Source organism: Sorex fumeus, unplaced genomic scaffold (assembly GCF_029834395.1).
Source record: "Sorex fumeus unplaced genomic scaffold, SorFum_2.1 ptg000024l, whole genome shotgun sequence".
NCBI lineage: Eukaryota > Metazoa > Chordata > Mammalia > Eulipotyphla > Soricidae > Sorex > Sorex fumeus.
In genome coordinates this window covers 35,437,136-35,447,321 of record NW_026606081.1, presented here as the reverse complement: position 1 = coordinate 35,447,321, position 10,186 = coordinate 35,437,136, and the positions used below count along the sequence as shown (strand labels likewise).

Genomic DNA, 10,186 nt, shown 5'->3' with positions numbered 1-10,186 from the left:
TGCTTTGGTTTCAATTATACAATGATCAGATACCCATCCCTCCACCAGTGCCCATTTTCCACCACCATGGATAATATCCCTCCCACCCCCATCCCCCCATCCCCCCTGTCTCTGTGGCAGGGTAAGCCACTCAATACCTTTATTGCAAACCAGAACACCCTATAGGAAAAAGAGAGAAAAAGGGTATGCCCTGCCACATAGGCTGGTTGGGGGTGGGGGTGGGGTGGGGTGGGAAGGTTACTGGGATCTTGGTAGTGGATAATGGGCACTACTGGAGGGATGGGTACTCAATCATTGTATATCAGGAACTCAAGCACGAAAGTTTGTAAGTCTATAAATGTTCCTCATGGTGTTTCACTAATAAAAAATTAAATAAAAAAATGAGAAAATCCTATCTGAGAGGACTGAAAGGAGAATTATTACCTACTTATAACTTTTCTGCCTGTGTACTTCCCCTCTTCTGACTGTGCCTTCAGCCTGACTGATACTACACATCACATCTTCCTTTCTCTATTTTTAAAGAACTCCTAACCTGTTTGTTTTCTTTCTTTCTTTCTCCTTCTCTCTCCCTCACACCCTCTCTTCTTTCTTTCTTTCTTTCTTTCTTTCTTTCTTTCTTTCTTTCTTTCTTTCTTTCTCTCCATTGTGTTGTTTTTAATTTTAATTTTTTAAATTTATTTCATACTTTGATTTTCTAAGTTGAACCGATGTTCCCTGAGTTGTAACTATTACTTTAAAATGCACTCATTTTGGTTTAGGCTAGCTTTATTAGTCTCTTATTAAAAGTTAGCACAGTCACAAAATTGTTGGATTATAGTAAGTAGATGAAGCAGTAGTTTAACCAAATGATAGTAGGGGAACACAAATTTTAAAGTCCTAAAGATAGAGTCTGTCGAGAAACCTATAATTTGTTTTAAAGAGCCAGGAACTTCAAAACTGAAGGCCCAAGGCAATTCCTATGCAACTATTTTAAATGGGCAAAATATGGATCCAAGTAGGTGTGAGATAGAAACAAACAAAACCAGAAGATTTCCTAAGACACAGTTAGATTCTGTCTCATCCCCATGTTACTACAGAAAAAAAAATTAGAAAAATTTCATTAAGAATTTTTATTTCTTAATAATAAAACCAAGAAGATGAAGATAAGGAACTGAAGAAAATCTAGGGGAATTCGATGGGTGAAAGAAAAGAACTTGAATTGTTTTGTTTTTTCAATTTTTTTTATTGAATCACGGTGAGATAGTTACAAAGCTTTCATGATGGAATTTCAGTCATACAATAGAACACCCATCCCTCCACCAGTGCATTTTTTCTACCACCAATGTTCCCAGTATTCCCATTCCCAGCCCCCCACCTCTGCCACCCCTACCACATCCCACCCCCTGACTCTGTGGCAGACACCTTCCTTCTTACTGTCTCTCTACTTTGGAGCATTATGGTTTGCAGTACAGATAGTGAGAGGCCATCATGTTTGGTCCTTAGTCTACTTTCAGCACACACATCTCCCATTCTGAGCGATCCCTCCAACCATCATTTACTTAGTGGTCCCTTCTCCATCCCAATAGCCTTCATCCCCAGCACATTTACTTAGTGGTCCCTTCTCCATCCCAATAGCCTTCATCCCCAGCACATGAGGCTGGCTTCCAAACTGTGGAGTGATCCTCCTGGCCCTTGTCTCTACTGCCCTTACGTGCTAGTCTCACATTATGTTATTTTATATTCTACTAAAGAGTGCAGTCAGATCTGTCCTTCACTTTCTGACTAATTCCACTTAGCATGATACTCTCCATGACCATCCATTTATAACAAATTTCAAGACTTCATCTTTTCTAACACTGTATAGTATTCCATTGTGTAGATGTACCAAAGGTTCTTTAACCAGTCGTCTGTTTATGGGCACTTGGGTTGTTTCCAGATTCTGGCTATCTGTGATCGGTGAAAGATCCCTAATTGTACCTGTAATATTATTTAAATAAGACACAGTATTAATATTAAAAAGTCAACATTTTAAACAATGCCACATCATATTAGTTAATGGAATAACTGAATGTTTGATCAACTTGATGAATCATACAATATGTATAAGGCATTATTTTAATTTTAAAATAAAATTAGTATTTTTAATTCTAAATCCTAATCTTTCTTCACAGAATTGTTTTACTTTGTAGTGCTCAGGGCTTACTCTTTCTGGTTTTGCACTCAGAGATCTTTCCTGGTGGTGATGGATGGGTTGGACCAAGGATGTAATCTAGATCAATGTATCAACCGTATCAACTGTGTGCAAGACAAGTGCCTTACCCACTGAACTCTCTCTCTGACCTTAGACTCATGCAATTTTAAAGAGGCACTCTAAATGATGTTTACAAAATATTATTGCTTCAAAAGATTTCATTGTAGAATAATAATGCAGAGAAGATATTCGTTTATATTTAAAATATGGATGTATTATTTAAAATATAAACATCATGTTTATAGACAGACATTTCAATGTTTTAAGTAGAGCTAATTCAAAGGGTTGACTGGGTGACAGTTGTTTTTTATTTTCTCCATTATACAAAAATTGTATTGTTATATATTTATATAGGTATAAGTATATTTAATATTTAATTATATAATTAAAGAGTTACTTATATAATTCTAAATAGTTTTGGGACTTATTTGGCCTTAGTAAGGTCAACATTTTTTAAAAAATTTAAGCCAAATCTTAAAACTTTGGGGGGAAGTGCCATGCCTGTTTGTGCTCAGAGCTTTCCCCTGGTTCTGCATTCAGGGATCACTCCTGGCAGCCTGGGGATTATATTGGGGATGGAACGTGGTAGGTATGCACAAAAATTAAAGCATTCTTTTTCTCTTAAAGATTTTAGAGAAATTTTTCACATCTCTGGGGCTACTTAAGCAAATGACTAGAGTGACAGTCACACTTAGGCTCCCAGGTGGAGTAGTTGCTGCTAGATGGCTAGTGACAGCTGGATAACCATTTCCAGAGCTGCTTACTCAAGAATATCTAATATAGAAGGATGTGGCTGTCAGTCTCTAAGAAAACAGAAGGAATAATATGACAAAGGAGGAAGTCAGCTGTTGGACCAAAGAAAGGTTTAGGCATTAAAAAAATGCCAACCATTGAAGACAGTTGCATTACCACATAAAATTTTGCGGTCTGACCGATCTACTTCTTTAGCTTAGCAATTTATTCAGTACTATTTTGGAAAAGAATTTCCAGAAATGGCCTATCTTTAGTCCCCTGTATTTTCTCTCATTGACTGTTCAACAGGTGTTAATAAAACCCTGTGGCAGGAACATCGCAGATCCAGTACTTTTATTTCAGTTCTATATCTACATTTGTGACTTCATTGGAATGTTTATTTCTACAGTATAAAGAGATAAATACATTGTTGCACACTTATTTACTTTCTCATAGGCAAGCCTGTGAAATTATTATTAGTATATATTCATTTAGGATCTGTAAATTTAGTATTAAACTTAAGATTACAGAGTTACAACCTAAACAAATTTAATAGGGAATGAATTCTATTTATAATAAAAGTTTCTAATATTATGATATTTAGAAAGCATGCAGTAATTTAAACTTAAAAAATGATTCTATCTGGAAAATGAATAAGCATCAAATTTCAAAGTAATGTGGCAGATAAGATCTTGAAATAATTCCTCCACAAACAGAAAAGGGAAACAATAAAACAATATTGAATTAATTTTTTTTGTGAAATAAGATCTAATGAATGGAGAGGTGGTTATGATCATGGCTTCTCTAAGTGCCAAAGATAGCATGCACTTTATTTCTGAAAAGAATGAGTGGCTTTTCACAGTAGATTATGTCAACTTATGCCAGTGGGATCTGGAAAGACATTGATACCCAATAACCAATGTTATTAAAATTACTAACTCAATACAACCAACATAATGATATACTATGTCTGGTGGTCTTCAACCACCATTTCATGAACTGCTACCAGGTCACAGTTGTAGAAAAGTTGAAAACCAGCCAAGGTATCTGTGGACTGGTATATAAACAGGTGCCAGTCTAAAGGTGTAAAAGGCTGAAGAAGGTTATATCTATAACTATGTATTTATCAGTGCATTATTTACTATTATAGATTGGGGTAACATGCTCTACTCAGTGCTGTTTCAGTAATTCTCAGCTACAAGACCTGTCTTTGTCTCCGAAGAGACACAGTGGCTCTCTACCTTCTCACTTAATGTGGTTAAAATACCCATAGGAATTTTAGCAACCTTGCCATTATATATGCTATTTACATGAAAGATCCTAACTCTGTTCCCTGATTTCTCCCAGAAGACAGGATTTTATTACACTGACGATGTCCTCTGGGGAGAATATTCATTCATTTATCCATATGAAAGGTTCTTTTAGGACATACAAGTACAAATGAAGGGGCATACAGAAAGGCATATGCCATTTTTCCACATGTAATACCAGACTCTGCCACCCTGATAAAGTTTCTAAAATTTATTTGAGGAGCTAAGTTTAATACTGTTCCATTTCTGGCCGTGTCAAGACCCAGCTATTGGACTGCTCAGCCCATAAAACATTAACGTAAGTCCAATATCGTAGTTCTTTTTAAAATATAGAGGCAACACAGTTCACATTTATAAATCATTAGTGTTATTTGCAAACCAGTGTACTTAACTAGGGACCTTTCCAACAGAATATTAGAAATTTACATAGCAAAGTAATTTACTTAGAGAAATGTGAGGGGAGAGATGAAAGAGAGAGATATATGTTCCAGAGAAAATATGGGTTTCTCCAAGAGTTGAAAAAGCAGTGCATGGCTTTTGAGAGATTATACACATTTTCTTCAAATTGCTTTGGTTCAAGAAATTTGAAGATTTTGGCATCATATTTATCACAGTTCTTATGATGGAGCTCAGAGGATTGTTACTATTTTCACGAAAATGACACTGACAGAGAGACCATCCAAGTATTAGCACTGCTGAACAAACATTGGGTAGTCACCTTGGCATTGGATGTTCTGACCAATAATTATATTTTTACATATTCTTAGGTAATGGTCCAAAATTTCTTCCCTGTGGGTTAAATAACTCTGGAAAGCTCTTTCATCACATATTTCCAAAATATAAGTCTCTATATATTAAGGGGTGGAGTGTTAGCACAGCGGGAAGGGCATTTGCCTTGCACGCGGCCAACCTGGATTTGATTTCTCCATCCCTCTTGGAGAGCCTGGCAAGCTACCGAGAGTATCCCGTCCACATAGCAGAGCCTGGCAAGCTCCCTGTGGTGTACTTGACATGCAAAATAAAACAGTAACAACAAGTCTCACAAAGGAGACGTTACTGGTGCCCGCTCGAGCAAATCGATGAACAATGGGAGGACAGTGCGATAGTGCTATATATTAAGACTGTAATATTCACCAAATAATCCTCATTTCTTTTGATGTTGGTGAGTACCTACCAATAGTGATGAAGAAGTCAAGAAAGTTTTCAGTGGAATTCTTCTCTACAACTACTTGCAGTAGATTTAATTAGTTTAAGTGGCTCAATGGCTTCTGCAATGAACTCTGATGTATCTTATAAGGAGCAAATGGATCCTTCTGTGTGGGTCACCATTGCAACAAGTGTTTATAGAACTAAATTTTCAACCCATGGTGACAGGCACTCCCTATATCAGTGCCACACAGATCCTCCAACTGCTTTTAGTGGTCATAAAGGGGAGCATCCCCCAAATTCATATTTTTGATGACCACCTTGTTTTTTGGTCCTCTCTCTCCAGGTCAAGAGTCTGCCTTATTAAACTTTAAGGAGGCTTCTATTCCTATAAAAATTTGTCATCAGTAAGATTTAAATTACTTTCATATTGTATGGCTAAGATTTCAGTGCTGCCTTGCCATCTTGGACAACTCTGACACCCCAGGCTTTCAAATGTTCTGTGGGAAATTATGAAGTCCTCTCTAGTCACTAGATATGTGTCCCATCCAACAGACAAAGATCCCTACTTGAATAATTTATCAGTCAGACCAGCTGAATTTACTTAGTAAGTTTTACTTACTGGACATAAAAATTATTATATCAGTTACGTTCTACTAGATCCAGAGGTCACACCGCTCTTTGATTTTCACAAAAGTCCCACCTTATGAATCTTATAGCTAGATAAACTCCCAGCAACGAAGAAATGCTAAAGTGCTAAAAAAGATAACCTTAGCATCAGGGTGAAAAATGAATAATTCTATTCATTATTAGGAGTAGGACCTGTAGGCGTCAGAAGTGTTAAGGTTGTTGGAAAAATGGGGTGAGAAATGTCACTGTCACTGTCCTCCCGTTCATCGATTTGCTCGAGTGGGCCCACTAACATTGTGAGACTTGTTACTGTGTCTGGCATATCAAATACATCACAGGTAGCTTGCCAGGCTTTGCCACATGGGCGAGATACTCTCGGTAGCCTGCCGGGCTCACGGAGAGGGGCGGAAGAATCGAACTCGGGTCGGCCATGTTGGCTGCGTGCAAGGCAAACGCCCTACCCACTGTTCTATCGCTCCAGCCCAGGGGTGAGAAATGAGCTTTGGAAAGTGGGAACAGAGATTCTAGATTCCTTAGGAATCCTAATAAGAAGTTCAAATTTGCTGGGTTTCAGTCAGATGAAGATGTAACAGTGATTCTCAGGCATCTCAATTGAGTCCATGCTATGTGACAACATTGCTGGGATTTCTCATTTACTGGAGCAAAATAACTTTCCAGCAATACATTCTTTATTTATTCTTTTAACATAGCAGTTTTAGGGTAGATCTGGGTAAGATTTATAGGGATAATTGGATGTACCAGTGAAGGATGGATCTAAAGTCTTGTCATCAATAACAACTTAACGACTTGTCACACATGAAGTTTCAGGTACTTTTTTTTTCTTTCTGAACTTTATCATCGATTTCCTTGAGTGGGCCCAGTAACGTCTCCATTGTGAGATTTGTTGTTACTGTGTTTGGCATATTGAATACGTCACGGGTAGCTTGCCAGGCTTTGCTGTGCGGCCGGATACTCTTGGTAGCTCAATGAACACTTATTTTTACTAAAATAAATAATAAAATGGTGAATGAACGAGTACATTCAAATGAGTACAACCAAATGGATATAAGACATGCCTATTCTTTGCATTCCCACCTTTCTAATGACTTGAATTCCATTTGTGACAGGAAAATAAGCCATTTACAGCTCTTTCTGTTGTTTTCCCTGTGGAATATCACCTGTATTTTTGCTCTTTCCTTGAGGTCAAACAGGTATGTGGTTTCCTAAATTGCCATGGCTTTGAGAGCAGAGTTCCAAATCCAGGGAGTTATCTTGAGCTTTTAGAACAAGAATTCCAACTTTTTATATGCTTACATACTTTCCTTCTCTCCCTCTTTGTTTACATCACTTAACAGTAAAGGCATTTATTGAAGCCTACCAATAGTTTTTACATTAGAGTAGAACATATTTGTGTAAACTCTCAGTTGTGGTGTGGGGCTGAAATGAAATGTATTTAAAGAACATGTCCTGCAAATATGTGACTATATAGGACCATTATTAAAATAACTTTCCAGCAATACATTCTTTATTAATTTTCCTCATGCAATCTAAGCGTTCTTAGTAATGTGTGCTACATTTTTTTTTATTTTGTTATTTTCGTTAAGTGGGTTCATACCCATTTTCTGCAAAAGAAAATCAAGTTAGTCGCCTAAAAATCTCACCATTTCCTACCAGAAGAATTTGGAAACTTCTGTTTCCATTCAAAGTAAACTTGAACTCAGTAATTCCTGAGTGTAAAGCCAGGAGTAATCCCTGAGCATTGCCATGTATGACTCCCAAAGCCAAAACATTTAAAAATAAATACATAAATCCGACTAAAGAATAATTAAAGCGAGCACAAATAATAAAAACACTGGTAGTCAGGCCACATCTTTCAGTGGAATTTCAGACTCTACAATGTCTATATTTTATCTTATTAAAAGTTTCTTGATTTTTTCTCTTCCACAGGTCCAGGATTTTCTGCCTACAAACATCCTTTCCTATTGATGCTCCTAACCATAACCTCCGCCCTCTCTCCGTTCCAGTTGGACAGAAGGATGCTTCAACTTATTGCCTACACCTTATCATTTATGACCCAAGCAAGGAAATCGAAACCACAGTGTTCGGGCAAAGGAAAAGGAAACCGAAACTTAATGCCTAAGTGGATAAAAGCGCCAGGTGAGGCTTTTCCCAGGCCGGCAGTCCTGGTCACTCGCTGAAACCTCCTTGCTCACTGGGCTGGAATTCGGCCGCTCCCTCCCCGCGGGCTTCGCTAAGCAGTGGCTCCTGGATCAGCAGGTCTGGGGGCGGGGGTCTCTGGTGGAGGGGCTGGAGGGGCCGGCTGCTGCGCTGGTCACTAGGGCAGGGCCTGGAGCTGAGCTCTGCTGGTTTCTCTCTGTCTGGCCGTCTGGGGCTGTAGCTGGGGCGATGGAGCTGGGGAATCAATCCCCCCAGTGTCGGGAGTCTTTGCAGAAGGCAGGGCGCGGCTGCAGCCCCGGAAAGGGAGCTGGAGGAAGAGCCGGGAGGTCTGAGATCTGCAAGGTCCTTTTCAGTGAAAGGGTTCAGGGCGCCTGGGGAATGCGGAGAAAATAAGGAACCAGCGTGTAAAACCTAGATCCTTGAAAGCAAAACAGTAATTCGAGCGTTGCTACAGATTTGCAGAATCAGAATCTGCAGGTGTTTGTCGCGCACCCTTAGGTTTCAATGACAAAGCAGTCACTGTCCTCCCGTTGTTCATCGATTTGCTCAAGCGGGCCCAGTAATGTCTCTATCGTGACAATTGTTACTGTGTTTGGCAGAACGAATGCATCACAGGCAGCTTTCCAGGCTTTGGGTGCAGGGGTCTCCGATAGGGGTGGAGGAATCAAACTCGGGTTAGCCATTTTGGCAGCTTGCAAGGTAAACGCCCTACCCGGTGTGTTATCGCTGCAGCCCGACAACGCAGTAAGAATTGGATTTGTGTTATTTGAGTTTTATGTTATGAATGTATTTTGATCGCTTACTGCCTTTTTAAAAAGGCTACAGTAGTGATAGTTTTTTTTTTTTTTCCATTTTGTTTTTGAGACTGGCTGTGCTCAGAGGCTGCTCCTAACCTCTGTATCTGGAGTCTCTCAGGGTGTTCAGGGTATTGGGGTTGGGGAGCAGGGTGTGACTGGGTTGAAATATATCAGTTCTTTGACCCTCTAGTGATAAATTAAGTGATAAGATATTACTTACAGGTTAAAGAGAAGATATTCCTGGTCCAGGGGCGTCACTAAATTCCTATTGTTGTATAAAAGAAGCTCAGTAAATGAAGGCAATAAACGTCATTATTCTAGTTTCCATGAATTATTTAATCAGACACAAGGTCACCAACATAAGCAGCATCGCACTGGGCTGGAGTGAAGGTGTCCACTGGGGCTGGCTCCATCTGAGCTGTGGGTGGCTCATTTATATTGTTGCAAAAATTCCTTGCAGTTATTGGCCTTGCTGGAGGGTTACTTTGAACCTCTGGATTCCACTTTAAGGTTTCTCATATTACAACGTGGTGCTTTGTGGCTCAAAAGCACCAGGTGCATGATTTCCTTATGCAGTGATAGTGGAGAGGGGGAATTTCCCTTAATCCTCTAGGTGCTTCTGGTTCTGGTGAATTAATGAAATTGACATCAGATTAATAGAAGATAAATTGAGCTACATACATGCATGTCCCAGAGGCATTGAGCAAAATGGGGTCTAGATCCTAGCTAAGGAATGGGATAAGGGCCTGGGCCTTTGAGAAAAGGAGAGGAACATATTCAATGAAGAGTAAGCGCTCTGAAACGGGATCTTTGCCTTGCTATATAGAAAGCTTTTTCTGAAAGCAAAGTTTTCTGGTCAAAACCATGCTTCTGGTCAAGACCCCAAATTGTCATTTTCCTAGGTAAAAGGGAATAGTAACAGTTTCTCATGAGCTAAGCTACATGTTCATGTTATGTTACAATGAAGATTAAATTGTGAGTTAATTGTGGTAGAGGTCATCTCATCCCATTAACTTCACAGGTCCATGGCCATGAGGATGAGCATGGACGTCTGTGAGGCTATTTTATAATTTTGCCTGCCATTGGTCAGTTGCTCTTGGACATTGTTCCAAGAATTCAACTCCTTTCATCAGTGTCTCTGTAATTCCCTTAGACCATGATGT

The 10,186-nt window shown here is 39.2% G+C and overlaps 1 protein-coding gene across 4 annotated transcripts in view; it reads left to right on the top strand.

Annotated features, from left to right (window-relative positions):
• Window positions 1-8,230: 8,230 nt before the first annotated feature.
• The window catches only part of LOC130023645 (probable ATP-dependent RNA helicase DDX60), a 107,890-nt gene continuing 105,934 nt past the window's right edge, over window positions 8,231-10,186 (top strand). For all 4 annotated transcript variants that reach the window (XR_008792484.1, XM_056114221.1, XM_056114220.1 and 1 more), the window contains exon 1: window positions 8,231-8,325. The gene's annotated coding sequence lies outside the window, so the exon portion shown is untranslated. The remainder of the gene's footprint in view (window positions 8,326-10,186) is intronic.